The 17,713-nt window shown below is 36.1% G+C and overlaps 1 protein-coding gene across 14 annotated transcripts in view; it reads left to right on the top strand.

Annotated features, from left to right (window-relative positions):
• Pde9 (phosphodiesterase 9) overlaps positions 1-17,713 on the top strand; it is a 136,177-nt gene that overhangs the window by 27,206 nt on the left and 91,258 nt on the right. For 6 of the 14 annotated variants that reach the window (XM_074117386.1, XM_074117383.1, XM_074117379.1 and 3 more), the window contains exons 4-7: positions 5,248-5,355; positions 7,121-7,252; positions 7,418-7,466; positions 11,966-12,137. The exons of 2 other annotated variants lie outside the window; for them this stretch is intronic. The gene's annotated coding sequence lies outside the window, so the exon portion shown is untranslated. Of the gene's footprint in view, positions 1-5,247; positions 5,356-7,120; positions 7,253-7,417; positions 7,467-11,440; positions 11,585-11,965; positions 12,138-14,737; positions 14,997-17,713 lie in introns of those variants that run through there. 6 more of the 14 variants (XM_074117384.1, XM_074117381.1, XM_074117380.1 and 3 more) reach the window with 6 other exon arrangements.

Below are 17,713 nucleotides of genomic sequence, written 5' to 3'. Positions count from 1 at the left end.
TTGGTGTGATACTCATCATGGCTTTACTATTCCTTCTTGCCCTTCCTCTTCAGCAGACTACGTGCTCTGCGAGAGCGCCGAAAACTAATTTACTAACTCCATCTAAATTATTCCCATAACCGTGAATATCACTCTTATTAACTTCTAATCCTGTTAGTAATCATTTGTAACAAAAAGTCGATCTTCTACTCAGTCAAATATTTCATAATATAGTAAAAAAAATGTACTATTTCAAATGATTCCTTTCGCTCTTTCTACTCGTACTGTTGAACGATCGGTCTCTTCTTATGCCCTCCCAGTTAATAGGATGTAATGTTCCTTCATCCTTAACAAACCTGTACCTTAGTTCACTGTTTTAGACTTGTGCTTTCTCTGTCTGGCCCAAAGGAAGCGGTCTACATTTCAAGTGAGCCTTCCGGGGTTGGTTGGGTAGTTTTAGTAAACTCAGGCAAGTAACTAATGATGAACTTGTTTACCAGCTTCTCGCCAGCAAAACTTAACTTTCGCTGACTTTTGGTAATCATACATTTTACTAAAAGGAACTTGTAATGCATCTCACTATGCCAAGTATTATAGTCGGATGAACTTCCGACTTAGGGTATTCACAGGAATCTTTTGAGGAGGAACCAATTCTTGGCAATGGAAGTTTTAATGAGCAACTCGTGCAGTTAATCAGCGAACCACTCGGAACGTTATTTTATAGTTCCAAATTATTTCCATTTTACCGCACTCGTTAGCATTCAAATTAAATTGGTTCATTGCAAGTAACATTACTTTCAAAATATATCAACCGCTCGAATCCTCTTGTTTTGCTTCCTGCTCAATGGCAGGATTTGTCAAATCGTATGCAAAATCGCTTCTTCTGTTTATTGTCCTCTGCTTGAAAATGAAGTTGTAACGGGTATACGTTGAGATGTAAGCATGAAGTGCCGATTGTAGCAACCGAGCCAATAAGTCAATATGTGCTTTAACTGCTCGATAGCCTAACGGAAATCCAAACTTCTGCTGATTGATTATTGCTCCGCGGCATCGACTAGTTCATCTCAGTACGATAATTGCCTGTCGCGAAACGTAACCAATTTTTTGAATGTGAGTGTGAGATAGGGAGAGACTAAGTGAGTATCCATCTCCACAACGAAAAGTCGACACTCGTAGATCAGTTTGAGAAACCCCTTTTTAGAAAATAAGAAAGATAAAATTGAAAAGGAAACAAAATTATGAGAAGTACGTATGTCTAGGTAGGGACTAGAATATTTACGGAGGAGCTGTCTGCGGATTGATGCAACGCTTTGTTGTTGCGGCGACCTTTCTTTCTCGTGGTCTGTAGAAGTATAGAGGCTTGTGTCTGTCCTGTAAAACATGCAATTAACTGATCAAAACTATCGCCCTTCTTCTTTCGATTCTCCACGTCACCCCTCTAAATGATTAAACCTGTTTTTGTGCACACTCCGCAGCTTTATGGCGCCAAGTTGTGGTTGCACATGTCGCTTTCTGACTGCTGTTACAGAAAGGGCTGTTTTAAACTAATTATCCTTTTAATCTTATGATTTTTTTTTTACTTTCTCCTTCCCCCTTAAGAGAAAGATGTATTGTGATGAAGTGTGTGGACTTCGCTATACAGTATTGCTTCGGTATGTGTTTTCCCCACTTCATTTCATGTACATTCCATGTCTTTATTTATTTATTTCAATGACGACCAGCTTTGTAGTCGATGGAAAAGAAATCCTGAAGTGAAATAATTGGAATAGCCCTCAAGTGAGGCAAGTAGCGTACAAGAACAATGGGAATCACTTATTTCTCGAGTTCACAAAGAGGGGTAGATGGTGATTAATAGAGTTGGTTAGAATTGGCGGCCGGAAGAGCGATTGATCCAGGAATTTACAGGTTTGTTTTGGTATTTCAAGCCCTGTAAGAATTCAAGACTCCAGTTAATTCGGCTAGTAAGTGAGAAATTTAGTACTTAATTATTTCTTTCAAGACGTATGACCCCAGGCAGCAAATGGGCCTCCTAACCGACAGAAAAGCTTATTCTCACCAATCTTTTACTCAACCTTCACACTCATTTCCATTCAACCTGCCAGCCTCGATACAGTACATCAGAATGAGTTCTCATAAAATTGTCTTTGTTGAATTATATCTATTCCAACACAATCGAGGTTGCACAAAACGCAGTAATTCTGCATGGCAGAGTATTGTGTCTGTAACCTCTACATTGTGGACTTTGTCTGCCGAATTTGATTTCATGTTGAAGAAGTGATGAGATGTGTTGTGCATGTGGAGCCTTTATTTCTTGTAGGACATAAAAAACGTTGTGATTGTCGCAAGCATTCTTTCTCCTTGGAAGATAAGCACTGTTACTGAATTCTTATCGTAGCACTAATTCAGAGCAAAGTTAGGAAGTGTCAATTTTTAATTAAAATTTTGAGAATACCCCCACATCTTTCTTTAAAGTAATTATTATTAGTGGTTAGGTGAAAGCCGAAATAGTTTTTTTTGCGCAAAACTAAGGTGGTGTAATGTCGGGGCCAAGATTCCAGGAACCCCCCGTTCCAAATAAAATATGGACATGCGCATGATAGAGATGAAAGGACACACTTTATTTTTCCAATGACTTTCGCAGATTAGCATGCATACGAGTCGTGTCTATGATCGACTTGATCATTGATAGTTGATATTGTGGGATATCACTTTGGTATCTTCGAAGCACACCGCCACGTTTGAAATACCAACTTTTGAACAAATAAACTTGTCTCTTTTTCGTCATATCACAACTCCATGGGCGAATCTTTTCATTCAAAAATTTAGGCAGGCGTTCTTAACAATGTTTAAACAGAATATCACTTTCCATGTTGGAAATTCTGAAAACATTTTCAGAAAAATTGCCACTGCCCGGAAACATAAATGAAATAGTGGATAACGGGATGTTATTCTTGAGGTTTCGGGCTTCCTATTGGGTTCTAGCTGATATTTAAAGAACTATTTATCATCGTGCGATATCACGAATATATATGTAGAAGAAAAGTCTATTTTGAAATAACTGGGCAAGGAGAGAGTGTGAGGTGTGTAAGAGGGAGTGAGGGGAGCGATGTTTCCGTGAGCTAGGGAATGGTTGGTTAGGGGAAGAAGCAGGATGATACTCTTGGCCAGAATGGGCTGGTTTTCCTTCGGTCCAGTTATTCTTTGGCTTCATCCTTTGCTGACAGGACTGGTCGAAGTCTCGTACTGCTGGCATTATTTATTATTGTGCGTCAAAGAGTCGCTAAAAAAGTGCAGCCAGTGAGTGGAGTTCGAACCTGATTAGTTATACTAATTGATCTCTAGATCTACCTAGCTATTGCTTTTTAGATCTTCCAAGGTCAATGTATAAAGCGCCGAATATGAATCTTAATATTGTGCCACATCAAAGCCTGGCGAATATCATATATTTTGAGAGGAAAGTTCTTCGGAAAGAGTATGAATCCGTTAAGGATGAACTCAAGGCAAACTGAAAAACAATACCGAACTGCAGAATCTAATACTTTTTCTAGAAACGTTTTTTTAAATGAATCTTTATCCGAAGTTGGCCCAATAGGGTAGTACATTTCCAATGAACCGGGAGTGTTGCTTGAGCAGTTATACAATGTACACAGAGTATTGTGTCCCAGCATAGATGTCAGATGGCGAAGCTAGAGAAGAATGGTCTAGAATTAATATCCATTGCTGGGAGAGATAAGAACCCGCGCAGATAGATTATGGAACAGGGGATAGGTAGATGGAAATTTTCTAAGAAAAGTTTTCCTTTGAAAGATGTAAAAAGAAAAAGTGAATGAGTCATGCTAGATGTTACTATTGTCTTAAAGAAAAAGAAATACAAAGGAAAAAGGAAGTCAGAGAATGCGATGTCAAATATTTCGCACCAATCTTTATATCCTTAAGTACAACTGGTTCTCTCAAGTTTAATAATAGATTTTTACCTATATGGTCAAGGAGGCAGTGAAGGACGTTCTGTATGTAGTTCCTATCTTGGATAGGACGTCTCAGAGTTTCTCTACTAAAAGATGTATGGTTTTGTGGAGGAACAAGTTGGTCTCCCTACTTATTACTTAGAAATACCATGATGACTAAGCGGAGAACAATGTCGTTTGGTGGCATTGGTAGCTGCTGGAGTTGTACGGAGGGTCGGTTTGTCTGTAGAAATTCTTTATTTTGGCCGCCATTCGTGGCAAAGCGCGAAAAGCCGGCGCCGTAACCCTATAGGGGTAACGGATGTGCAATGCAACAGAGAATGGCATTTTAAGCAAAGAACTACTTTTTTTACGAAAGCGAAGAACTATTTATAACTGGGAACTCCCGATAGAGATAAACCTCTTTGTGAGTGTATGTTTGCAGTGGCTACGACCTTGACCGTTGATGTTTGAGTCAGTGAACCTGTTGTCAGGCCTGGGATCTCATACTTTGTGTCCATGTGTGATTAAGCTCATCTCAGAGTCTGCTAGTATCCTTCTTTCCAGTTGCCTACATATCAACACAAGCAAATGCATCACAACCACGCGCACACTTCCTACTTGTTACGACCGTGTTGTAGAGATGCAACACGTGCCTCTTTAAAACCAGTTGCTCTATCTCTCTCCAGATCTCTTGGGCACTTGTGCAACTGTTTTACTTCTGTTACTGCCGCCACATCTGTCAGCCATCTCATGCCTCTATCATTCATCCTCCCCATTCACTTTCTATGTCAACTTTAAAATGCACCTTATCGAACACTAGTTTGATAGTCATGTAGATAGACTAGTTGTTTTTATTTTCTTTATCATGTAAGGGAGTATTGCGACCATGGCATTATCATGTAAGGGGAGTATTGCGACCATGGCATTATGAAAGGGAGTATTGCGACCATGGCATTATCATGTAAGGGGAGTATTGCGAACATGGCATTATGAAAGGGAGTATTGCGACCATGGCATTATCACGTAAGTGAGTATTGCGACCATGGCATTATCATGTAAGGGAGTATTGCGACCATGGCATTATGTAAGGGAGTATTGCGACCATGGCATTATCTTGTAAGGGAGTATTGCGACCATGGCATATTTTAGTTTTTGAGTTTCCAGCGTAAACGTTTACGTTTGAGGGGAGGTTCCTGTGCCCAAAAAAGTTTTATTAGAAATTGGTAATTTGTAGTGTATTTGTGTGTATGTTTGTTCATATACTTAGCTCATCCAGTGCACCTATCTAGCTCTACAACTTCTGTTTAAAATATTTTTTCAGGGAAATTCTATTGAGGACAGACTGTGAGAGGGGCGCTCCTGGAACTAGAAAACACCGCACTGGGCGTAGCACTCGCAATTTGGGCGCACACTCACATGTATTATTCAGGTTTAAGACTAGAAATAATTAACGTTGACACTGTTCGCGTTGATTAGCAAAAATAGAAGACGTAGAAATGGTATGGCTTCGCCAGATTTGCAGATACAAACCGTGGCTTTCACTTCATTTATGCTTGAGTCGGTTAACGTTAACAGATCTCAGTTGTTCACATATTTTGTTCAACAATTTAATTTTGTTTCACCATATTTGTTTCAAAGGGGTGGGTGTTGGTCAGTGGTCAAGAGCATGGCTTTGTAAGTGGGAGATGCCCAGTTCGAATCCCGCTTATGACTACTTTTTATTTGTTAGAAAACATTGTTTATAGTAAGAGCTTCTGCCCCCGACCCGACCCCTAATTGGTAGTTGGATGTTAAGCCCGCCTGAAAAAATATGCAATCACTTTATATTTGATTCAAATGGAGCGTAACCGCAAAAGAGAGGGAGTGAATGAAATGGGTGCGTTCGCAGAGATTTGTGCGTAATAAAGTTGCGGCAGTTTTACAGGTACTCTGGCCTTCACGTTGTTTGTGCTTCAGTGGATGGGATTAAAAGGTAATCGAAACCAGCGAGTCGGTCACACAAATTTACTTGGTATTTTGCTTGTGAGCGCAAACAATTGTTTATTACAAATTGTCAATAACTAATTACTGCTCTCCTATGTAAAGAAAGGGATTTAAAGTTGTTGGCTCTGGCCTTAGATTTGTATTTATTGAATAATGAACATAAACACGAACATAATTGTAAAATAAATTCATTGATATCTGAACGATGCGTTGATTCATTTAAAATGGATCTCTTAATTAAGGTATTAAGGCAGATGCATAAGGCCAGATTTTCCGTTATCATTGATTGTTTCAGAATATTGTTATGCTTGTGAAAAGTATTGTTAGTTCTCTTAGTTCGAAGGAAATGGATGAGCTTTTACACCGAATACATTTCGTTATTTTTGGGATTTAACTTTAATAGTTTTTCTGTTTACCTATGTTTTGGAAAGTTGGGCAAGTTAGTTAAATTTGTTGGATAAGAAAGGGATGTTATGTATAAGTCATGTGAGAGAGATGACTAAGGCGAAAGAACCTGACATCAGCTGGAAGTGGCAAGGGTTTAGAAAATCCAAGTCCTCAAAGAACTGTTATCATGGAATGTAAGCGTGTGTAAAGTTTGAATGTGAAAGTGACAATGGTCATTGGGATATGGAGTTTGAATCTTGGTACGCCTAATCCAATTTGTTGCTCACTTCAACTACCTCAGTAGACCTCAAAAATATTGGATTGTCAGAGTGGAGCTTGTTAATGTTTTTCGATTTGTATATGCTCAAGGATATTGACAAATATCCTTGGAGTAGTGGTTGGTTAACCTTCCTTCCAGGGGATGAACTTGTCATGAATGTAAAACTTACTCTTAACAGCAAGTTCTAGAATATAGAGCAAGTTCTATATTAATTTTGTATTAGATATTTGAATAAAAATCTATTCAAAACATGGTTCCTTGAAGTTTGTGGAAAAAATAAGTCAGCCATCTTTCTGAGGAACTCCAACTTCCCCATAGCTAATCACGTTTTCGCGTTTCTTGTTTGTTTTGACACCTGTCTCGAGAGAAAAACTGAACATGCATAATTCCAATGATGTATCTATATGTGTATACGTGTGTACTAAGGAGTGTGTGCGGGAACTAAACAGATGGGTGGTGGATTAAGTAAAAAGGTTGGAGAGAAAATGGTTTTAGCCATTGTTGAAGTAAAGAAAAGAAAGTAAAGGCGCTTCTCAACACACAGGTGTAAAACATTGCGGTGGAAGAGGTTTAAGCTTCACTGAGGTACAAAAGGCTCTGTGTCGGATAAACTAATTGGATATCCAATCTTCTCTGCTGGCTTCTTAAAGCCAAAGAAAAAGAATGAAACCAAGTAGTAAGTAACGAGAAAAAAAATAAATTGTTGTTGAGTTAATAAGTTTAGATTAAGAAATGTATTTCCTTTCCCGATAGAATTTGAAAATTTTTGGATTTACCAAAACATGAATTTGCTTCATTTCCAATTAATGTGATCCTAATAATTTTTATTTTTTTGTTTCAGGTAAAGCACCCCCCTACTCTATGTTCTGTTGAATTATACTATCTTTTTGGTAATGTATATTTTTTACTCTGTATTCCTGGACATACAAATTGGCCATTGTTCAATTATTAATAATGCTTGCACTCTAGTGCGTCCCAATGGTTTTGTTTGGTGTAATGATGTTGCGGGTCTCTACAGAATCCTTCGGATCTACGTTTGGGTTCTGAGTTATGGTGGTCACTAGCAAAATAAACCCAACTCTAAATAACGTTCCCCATATTGTGAAAGTTACATTGTCTCCGTAACTTCACAGTCTTTAATGAGTCCGTGGTCGGGGACGTAGCTGTTGTCTTGAAGGCGTAGGCAGGACTTCCTTTTGCCTTTGTTATTGAATCTATTTCTAAGAAAACACGTGGTGAATTCTGTTACGCAATATAAAATTGAATGGAAGGCTCCCAGATGTTTGAGTCGCTTTGTTCCGCTGTGTTTAAGAGTATCTATTAAGATACAAATCCTATTCTCGCTCCTCAAGAAAACTTAGCTTAGTTCCTTTTCTTAGCTGAAAATAATGCTGAATGAAAACAAATTGTCTGCAAATTACTTTAAACTATTTCTATTGAACTTGGTATAGTGATGAAAAACACCTAAATCTACTAACTTTATTTATATAAAGCCTCTATTGCTTTTTCTTGAAACTGCCAAAAAAATCAATTTGGCTAATACTCGCAAAAAATTAAGTTAATCGTCCAAACCATTTGTTCTTGCAAAGTCCAGTTTTCGGTGGACCTATTTCGGCTGGTAATTTAGTATTTGTAACAGTACCTAGAACAGGTGAATGTCAGTTTTGAGTTATCTTGTTTTTTGAGTTTTTTGTTAACGCTCAAATGTGTAATTAGCATATAAGAACATTGTTTCGTTCTCTGAGAACTTCACGCAATGTAATGAATAGCATACTAGTAGGTAATGACTATCGTAGAATACAACACACACTTTATAATCAAATAAAGTAACTGAATTCAAATAAATATATTTTTTAGGTATTATGGTATTAATTAATGGTAATCACTGTCATTAAATGCAGCTTCAATATGTGGATATATTGTTACATTACAACTCATGACAATAAATAGTTTATCATGAATTGGATGTTTACATTTAGTATTGTAGATTATCTCTTGTTATTTTGTTATTAATAGACTTGGATTTTTATAACTTGTTTATTAGAAGTAAAAATGATAAATTCAGCAGATATTTCTATTCGCTTTACTTTTTTTCCCTGGACATTATTTTAAACCTTCTCTACCTGAAGTAAACGTCCATCCTAGATTTTCAATTTTTATTTTTTTTTTTTTTTTGTAAAACTTCTTTGGAGCTTTTCCTGTGGCTTGTCGACATTAGCCTTAGGAGCCTCTTACATATTCTAGAAGACTTACAGCTCCTGACTTTCCTTACCGTTAAAACAATGCCCATAGCAAGGTGTTGTGAGGTCGGAGACGCAGCGAAGGGTTTATACTTTAGTGTCCTCTCCTTGGTGTAGTTCGTCCTCAGGTTCATTCTAATTTTTCTGGTACTATAGTTCTGAATCGTGTCCCCCTTTAATCATCAGGTAGTTCATTGTTCACTAAGTTTCTGCATCTTCACTGTATTCGAAACGTGAGTCTTTAATGGACGCAGTAGAAGTAATACTCTTGTCAGAGATGCTACGATCCGCAAGCCCAAAAGCGTGACACCTACCACATAAAATATTCTGCCGTAAGTCGATTTTATTGGGGCACACTGTCTAGTTATTGGTTCCCCTGGTCACTTTTCTTACAGCAGCAATTTGTTTCATTATTATAGAGAGAACCAAAAGTATTTGTAAGAATTCTTTAGCAATTTTTTGCTTAGAAATTTTGTTTTATGTTCTGTCCTAAGGGGATTATTTGATCTACTTTCTAGTTGAAGAGCACTAATGTTGCTCCTAAAGTAGAGTAATCCTAAAGAATGTTTACTCAGTTCTAACCCAGATTACAGTAACCAAACTTTAACTTTCATACAACATTCTCGCCTATAAATATGTTTCTCTGTTCAATCAAATGTTGAGTTTTGGTTTAAATTCCTGATTAAAAAATGTCGCCAGTTCTGCCCACAAATATACTTTCAAAATTCAATACTTATTCAACAGATTATATTTAACCAAGTTCGTAGGCTCTGATTATTTAGCTGGATTCAGGCTTTCACTATTGTAAGCTCTTCTAGGCTACTGAATCTGCGCAGTCCTACACTGAGCGACTTCCGCGATAGCCTTGCACTAGACATTGCCAGTGGGATGATATACTCGTATTACGAAGCGTTGCATCGTTTCATGAAGCGGTTAACTCGGCTATTTGTGGTCTTTTGTACTTAGCCAGCTCTTAATCATATATTCTGATTGGCAGCCCCTTGCAATATCGATTTTATGAACGTGAATGTAATTCTTATCGAGGTAACTGCAAGTACCTCTGTAAGTTGGTGATTAACGAAGATAAAAAGGTTAGTGCAACTGCAAAGCACCAGAAAAAAGTTCCTGTTACCAACCAGACGTACCTCTTCACTTCCTCTACTACAAGATTGACATATCAATCTTCTGCAACCTTACCCTTTGTAACCTTATTGTGCGATGTAATTAACCAAACCCATATTTTTTATGTGTAGGCTTCCAACGCCTCGTTAGTAAAGAAATCAAGAAAAATTAAAAATAGATATCCTGGAATTGATGCCACTACAGAACCTGATAAAGCTTGCGGACAAAATAAACTAATCGGTTTAGAGCCAGCTTACTACATTGATTTTTGAGGTTTTTATTTATTTCTTTGGAAAACTCCTTTAAACTTCTTAAACGATTGTTTTTAAACTTCTACATCCATCTTGTTATTATTTCCTCAGAAAGTTCAGCATACTTCCTTCTTTTTACACTTCTGAAGGTCAATTAATGATTAACAGTTTCAATACAAAGCTTCTTCCCTGACTTTCTAAATCAGTTTCAGACCATAGGCCAAACCAATATGAATGCGCTAGATTCACTTAGATGTTTTTAAAGCATTCCTAAGTTTTACAAATAGAAGTGTTTTTTTTTTTTTATATATAATTAAGTTACGTTACAAATATTATTTTTAAAGAGCCCGTTATATTTTCCAAGAAGGAATACCTTATTGTTACAATAACTCAGGAATTGAATAACAGTACGAACTTAATTATGTAATGATAAAGCTGGAATTGTCTGTTGGTTGCATAATGAAAATGTTTTGTCAGGAACGTTAAAAGACCATCTTTGCTATTAGTATTTATTTAAAATCGATGTCCTTTTACTTTTTTATGTCTAAAAATAAGTTTTTTTTCCTTATCAATTTATATTTCCATTATATTCGCCCACTTTACGAAAAGTACTTATTCAGGCTTCTCTGGAAGGTTGCCAGCATGTTATACTTCCAGATCTTCCTGTCCAGGTAGTCCCCAGTCGGCCGAAACCTTTTGTCAGTCTACCTGTCCTGTCCCGACCCTGTCAATTTCTGGATAAAGGATGGTTGTCATCTCAAACATCTGAGCAGTCTGTCATCTCGCATTCTCTGTGTGTATCCGAACATGTCTAGGCTCTTTGGAGGATTGGGACTACTATATTGTCTTCACTTCCATGAGTCGCCTTATTCTTTCGTACCTCAGCCGATTTTAAAACTCTAAACTTCGATCTATTTTTTTTTTTTTTTTAAATTAGCATTAGATACTTTATTTTATTTTTTATAATACAAACACAAAATTTCATTTAGCATACCCTAGTACATAACACATAATATAATTATTCTTTTTTTACCATCTTAGGAGATATTGATATTGAAAAGCATGAACATTTTATGTTTGTCTTGAAGAAACGTTCCGTGAAATTTCTTAATTTTATAAATATTTTATTTCTCATCTGTTTTGTTGTTTTTAAATAATAATTAATTCTGTAGCTACTTAATTATGTTCTTGTTATTCCATAAACATTATCGTGTTCTCGCATAATTATATTTCTTAATTGCTTCTTCCTGTTTTGCCGTTAATATTTGCCGAAAACATCCGTAATCTGCGAGAGAGGAAAAGGGGCCAGAGCGAGCTTGCTTGCCCAACCATCCCCTGGTAATATTGATTGCCTCGATAATGTAGAGATTCTATTACGTCAAACACAATCACATGGTTTGTTAATCACTATTTATTTACAATATTATGAACAACAATGTGGGTACCCACATCAAATTGAGTATATAATTATTTATTTGAATAATGTATTATAATTGAGGATTTTATTTATTAATCAATTTGTATTACTTATTTCCTTTTAATGCCTTTGTAAAATGGAGCTGTGAATGAAATTTATGTGAAATCAGGCTTTGGTACACGCACACATTGCCACTTGCCCTTGATATGAATTTCATAAATGAGTGAGTAATGTGGCTTGGGTTTGAATGGATTTACTGTTCAGAAGGGGGAAGAGGCCCTTCCCAACCATGCGGAGGGTCTTTAAATCGCCCAGCTTTATTAGTGCGTCATATTAACATATTGTCTCTTTGCTTTCAGAGAAATTTTTGCTATTGTACGAGATTTTCTAAATTGAAAATGGAAATTCCCATTTGGAAAGTCTCCTTTGGTGCGAAACAATATTATTCAGCAAATATTCTTCAAGGAAGATTCTAATAAAACTGAGACCTGCAATATTTCGCGAAGGAGGTGTTGCTATCTTTAGCTAATGGTGAGAACTTGTATGTATAGCACTTCTTAGATAATTGCAACTGAACAGGCAAATAGTTTATGATCCTGGAACGAAAAACAGGATTTTTTAAGACAGAATCATAATTTGATTATAGTGTTGCGTTCCTCGTTACACCATTAACAATTTATTCAGCGTAAATCTAGTTTCTTTTCGTATCATGCTAGTTGGGTAGAATGGTGTGCAAATATTCGGTTTTTCCGAAGCTTATTTTTAATCTTCGAGTATTTAATCAACATATTAACCATTTTATTGATCCCAAGATTCTCTCACCAGGACCAAATAGTAATACAGTAATAAATACTCTCACATCGATAGTACTGAAATTTTGTTACCTACATCCTGCAAAGGAAAGGAGTTGCTTCGCTGAATACAGTGGAATATTAAATAGGAAATTAAGTTCCTCTTTTGACTGGAGAATGGCGTTGTACATTGTGAGAAATAGAAAACAAATCAGAGAGTTCCGAGTTCTTTGGAGAAAGAAGATGGTAGATAATGTGGACTGCTTATTTTGTATTGAGGGCTTCTCAAATTTAAACATTTACTCGAATTGTACTATGTGTAATGAAAGGGCCCAACAGGGATAAAGAAAACTTGAAAATGAGAAGAATATAGATTACGGAGCATTTTGTTGAATTGAAAGTGTGATGAGATTGAAATCTCGCCTCGTTAATTGGGAATAATAGGATACCAGGCTACGCCTGATACCAGGTAAAGGTGGACAGTACACTGTATGAAGTCTTCATGAAGTTATAGTAAATGCAGGGTTGTGCAAATAGAGACTTATTTAGTCTCTGCGTAGAGAGCTGAATACGAAGTTGAACTCTAGCTGATTTATCAATCATATTTTATGAAATATCTGGCCTGCGTGGATTGTGTGCTACAAAGGACCTTTCTGTACACATTACAGTGTACTTAATAACAGTTAAGTTGGAATTCAAGGGATGTCTTTGGAGAACGAATCAACCATCGACCACCCACCCTCTTCAGTAGTCCGCTGCTCGTAACTAGACAGATCACCCCGCGACCTATTGTAAGCTGTTCCATTAATGGAGTCAATAATTTGTCTTTATTATTTTTTAAACGGCTGGCAGCCCTTTGCTGAGGCTGTCTCTCCTTATCTTTTATTCAGGGCCAATTTAAATTTCTTCCGTTGGTCTGAACATTTATTTGTATTTACTTCCACCTCATGGCTTGCTCCTTACATCTGAAATGTTACGGACTTTCCTGAGACCATCTTCAGTATCAGTGAAGTCCGAAACATCTCAGCTTAATCAAGTTTTTTAACCTTTTTAAAATTGTAAGCTATTTAAACCAAGAAATGTTACAGAAAGTAAAAGTTTAGAATTTTATTAATATTTATTTTAATGATTAATCTAAAAAACATTTTAAGAGAATTTAGTAGTTATTACGAATAGGGTTGAATGAAACAAAAACGAAACAACAAAAAGTTTGATCTGAAGAGTAGATGAATACGTCATTATAAGAATAATACTAAATTACGCCTAACTTTGTTGGCCAACTTCCAAATGTTTCGGTTGGCGAACTCTTTAGGACGTTCCTAGACGGTAAATTTTCTTGAAGTGGTGGGGACACTTTGTTAGTTCGTGGCTGCATTATTTAGTGTTCTCCTTTAAAGTTGTGGGAGCCATCTACTATATATTTGCATAATACAAATAACTGTTTAAATAATTTTTAAACAACTTGATTATTATAACTTTTTTTTCACTTTTTTGTTGACTTCTTCTCTTTTGGTGTCCAGAGAGAGTTTTAACCTGTTGTCTTTTGTTTTGTTAGAAGCGTTTATTCCTTTGAGTCGTGTGTAAGTCTTTTATCAATTTAAAGTTTAAGAAATTATATACAAAATGGGATCTATAGATACTTATCTCTGTAAAAAGGTGGTCATCGCAGAGCAAAGGAGGGCTTGAGGAGCACTTTATTTTATTATTCCATCCTACACTTATTTTATCAGGCGACTTTCTGCTAACGGATCAGATCAATTGTCGGACGACGGCAGAGGAAGTGAACATTCATGTTTACCAGTTCCAATTGCCGACGCATTAAACGAAATCTATAGCAAAAACACTTGCAATAGCGTCTAGTATCTCGCGATACGCTGATTCGATCGAACTGGCCGATATTGGTCAGAGGAATGATGGCGGGTATTTAATGTAAAGTAGGAAGCGTAGCAGCTAAATGCGGACATGGTGCCAAGCTAGATGGACGGTTCTTCAGAGTTCAAGTATCTCGCTTCATGATCTCAAAGGAAATTACAGTGTGAAGTACGCCTTGAAAATCAACCCAACTCTAGTGACTCATTTTCCGTACAGACTGAGTATTTTGGAAATGTAATAAAAAATATATTTATTTCACCAGAATTATTAAGTGTACGAAATTATTACCGAAAAGCAATATTTGATTTAAATTAATCTTATTATTTTTATTTACTCTAACCCCGCATGAATGAAAGTTATGCAGTCATGAAGTTTATTGATTGCTAGTTTTTAAGAGAAATACTATATTTAAAAATCCATTGAAATTTTTTGACCAACCGGTACTATCTGAGTGTTGTGATTGTTCAGTTTCATATTTCGACTGGTTGCTTCACTGCCGGCCTCCCTAAAGAGTCCTTACCTATAAACTCTTCATCTTCGGACGTAAGATATGGTGGCTTCTATGGAGAGAAAAAAAATAAAGGGTAGCACGCTAGGATTTGATTATTATTTTGGCAGAATCTAAATCTGTTAACATTTGAACAAGGGCATACGGAGGCATACAGCCGACTTTAAAGTGCAAATGGAGGATCCCTGAGAGAAACGACATTTCAAAGAAAAAGTTCAGGTACACAATGAATCTCTTTCTTTTCTTCTACACATCTCTTGTGATTTGGGGTATGTAATTTCAAAGAATCAATTCTTCTCTCATTGTTAAAAGTCAGCACAATTCAAAAATTGCAAAATGACTTTTTTCAACACATTGCTAAAAAAAAAAAAGAAGTTTTTTATTGGTATAAATTTGGTTTACCTCTTGCATAAATGAAGATATATTACATCTCAATAAAAGATTTTCCTCTTAGACTTATATTTCCGCCAAAAAAGAAATGCACGAAACTATTTTCATTTTTTGTTTAGTATTAACATCATTATTGTCATGTCAGACCAATAAATTTATTAGCCACGGGTCGTGGCGCCAACACCATCTTCTGTTTATGTCAACTTCGCGCATCTGTATTTATTAAACTGCTTTGCTTAATATCCGACTATTTTTAAATACTGACTTAATATCTCACCCCTGGGGGGTCTAGATTACACAATACTTTTACTTTCTTTTGCAAAGCATCATATTTGAGTAAGTTATTTAGAGAAGTTATTTTTGGAACCTCTGAAAACTATGTGCACCAGCAAGGTAAAATTCTTCTTTGTAATTTACCATTACAAATTGTACAAAGTACGCGCTTATGTCACCCTCTCCTCGTTAAACTTGTACGAAAATCACGTGGCAAGTACCTGAAGCATTGAAGTTACTGGCGATTAAGTGTGCCGTTTTTCACAGTATAGACAATTTTATGAGTAAATTTTGGAATTGCCGAAAAATTGAAATTTTTAACATTTATTTAGTCCAATCTTGAGCAGATCTTTATTATAAATATGATTGTAGTTAAATGAAAGATTCCAAATGGGACGAATGGGATGTCCTGAATGCGAAAGTGCTGTGGGCTAGGCGAGGAAGCCAGATGGATCGAGAGCCATCTTTGTTAGTCGTAAAAGTAGATGTCTCTTACGTATTTTTATTAAAAAAGTAGTTGACTTCAATGTTGTACATAATTACGAGTATTTACTGCGAGAAATGATTCTGTTACTGGAACTCCAGAATTCCACTTCAATCCTTGTTCTCCGGAAAACGTTTCAAAATACAGAATAAAAAACATTCTGTAAGTCACACACACATTAAGGTAATATTCTTTTAAACTGGAGTTCTGTTTAGACTTCTATATGAAAATATTACACATGTAATAGTATGAGACGATGCGTAGGGTAATTTTCTGGGAAATATGTTTGAAGTAAAAGTTAAAAATCAACATTTAAGCTGATAAAATATTAAATGTTTTAATGGGAATCCTCGTAGAAACGTGGGCAACAGGTTAAGCTTCAAAATTATAAACAGTACCAAAGTTTGTATGACTCATTTATCTGTCAAGCCTTTTTTGAGACAGGTTCACTCTGTTACATTCATCAGTATGACAAGTGACGGTACTGCTCGTGTTATCATCATCATATACGATATTTGGCCGACAGATTTTCCTATTTTGGTTTCCAAATTTTGGTCAATCAGTGTACATCATTCAGGGGTAAATAATTGTTAGCTTTTATAAGAAACAGTCGTGCGAGGGTTTCAATGAGTTCTAAATTAGCAAACAGGCGACAATTATTCACTTCCATTGAGTATTCAAATAAGAAAATAGTCTATGCAATATAGCTCTTACAGTAGCAAGGAAAACTGAAAATTTATCTTATGGAATTATTCGGGAATTTAACAAAGTGGCAGACAGACAGGTTGAATGAATTTTCAGTGTATTTCAAATGGAGATAAGCTGGTTCTTGCAGGAAACCTTGACGGGTTCTTCACTTTGTCTGACGTTCTTTAGTTTCTCTAAAGATGGTCTAATCCTCCTCAGTGTTGTGTATTTTTCTCTTTTCTTTTTCTTGATGGCATTCAGTACTTTTCCCAGACCTAGTCTTTTTTCATTCATTTCTTTGAGAAAAAGCAAGTTGAGTTTTGAGTAATGACACACTTCTATTATGATGGGTATCATGTTCTATCTCTATCTGTTGAGCTTTTACTCCCTGTATTGCATTGAACCTTGGATTTTTTTTTTTAACATACCTTTACTGACGCACACATAAATACCACCGTGTGCCCGTCTGTGTTTGTGTACGCATACTCTAACTTGAAGTACGAACACAAACTCACACTGTCACCAACCCCGGTTGTGCTTGTCGCTCATCGGCTTCTTTATGTATTGATTAGACCCGCACCTCCATCTTTTTTTTTGTTAATAAAAATAACTTGCCCATTCTCGTATTTTCCTTTTTCTTCATGTTTTATAATTACACGCTCCATACATGAAGCAACAAATTAAAGATTCATCCAAGTTTTTTTTTCCCTTCCAAGTAATTTAAAGTTATTTGTAGAAAATTTCTCACGAAGTAGAATGAAAGTAGAAAAGTAAATAGGTCTAAATTATGTTTACTTGACTTTTTTGCCAAATGTATTCTTCAATTTTTGAAGTCCTACTGTTTGCTTGACATGTAATTTTAAAGCGTAGAGAACGAGTGGGGGAGTTATGTATATAAAGTATCGAGAGGATAAACTAAGTTAATCGAATGAAACACTAGACTAGATTCTTAACACCAACCGGGGTAACTAAAATTGTAACTAAATTATATAACGTCGAATAATATGATTAGAGTAAATGTTTGAAAAATTACAGAGTTGAGAGTTGGGAGGTTCAAGAGGTTGTAGGTTCGATGAAAATCTATCAACAGAGAGTAAATGTA

Source organism: Rhodnius prolixus, unplaced genomic scaffold (assembly GCF_049639745.1).
Source record: "Rhodnius prolixus isolate KJV_2025 unplaced genomic scaffold, Rpr scaffold_2, whole genome shotgun sequence".
Taxonomy (NCBI): domain Eukaryota; kingdom Metazoa; phylum Arthropoda; class Insecta; order Hemiptera; family Reduviidae; genus Rhodnius; species Rhodnius prolixus.
Note: the sequence above shows the minus strand (reverse complement) of the source record. Positions and strands in the feature narration are given on the sequence as shown.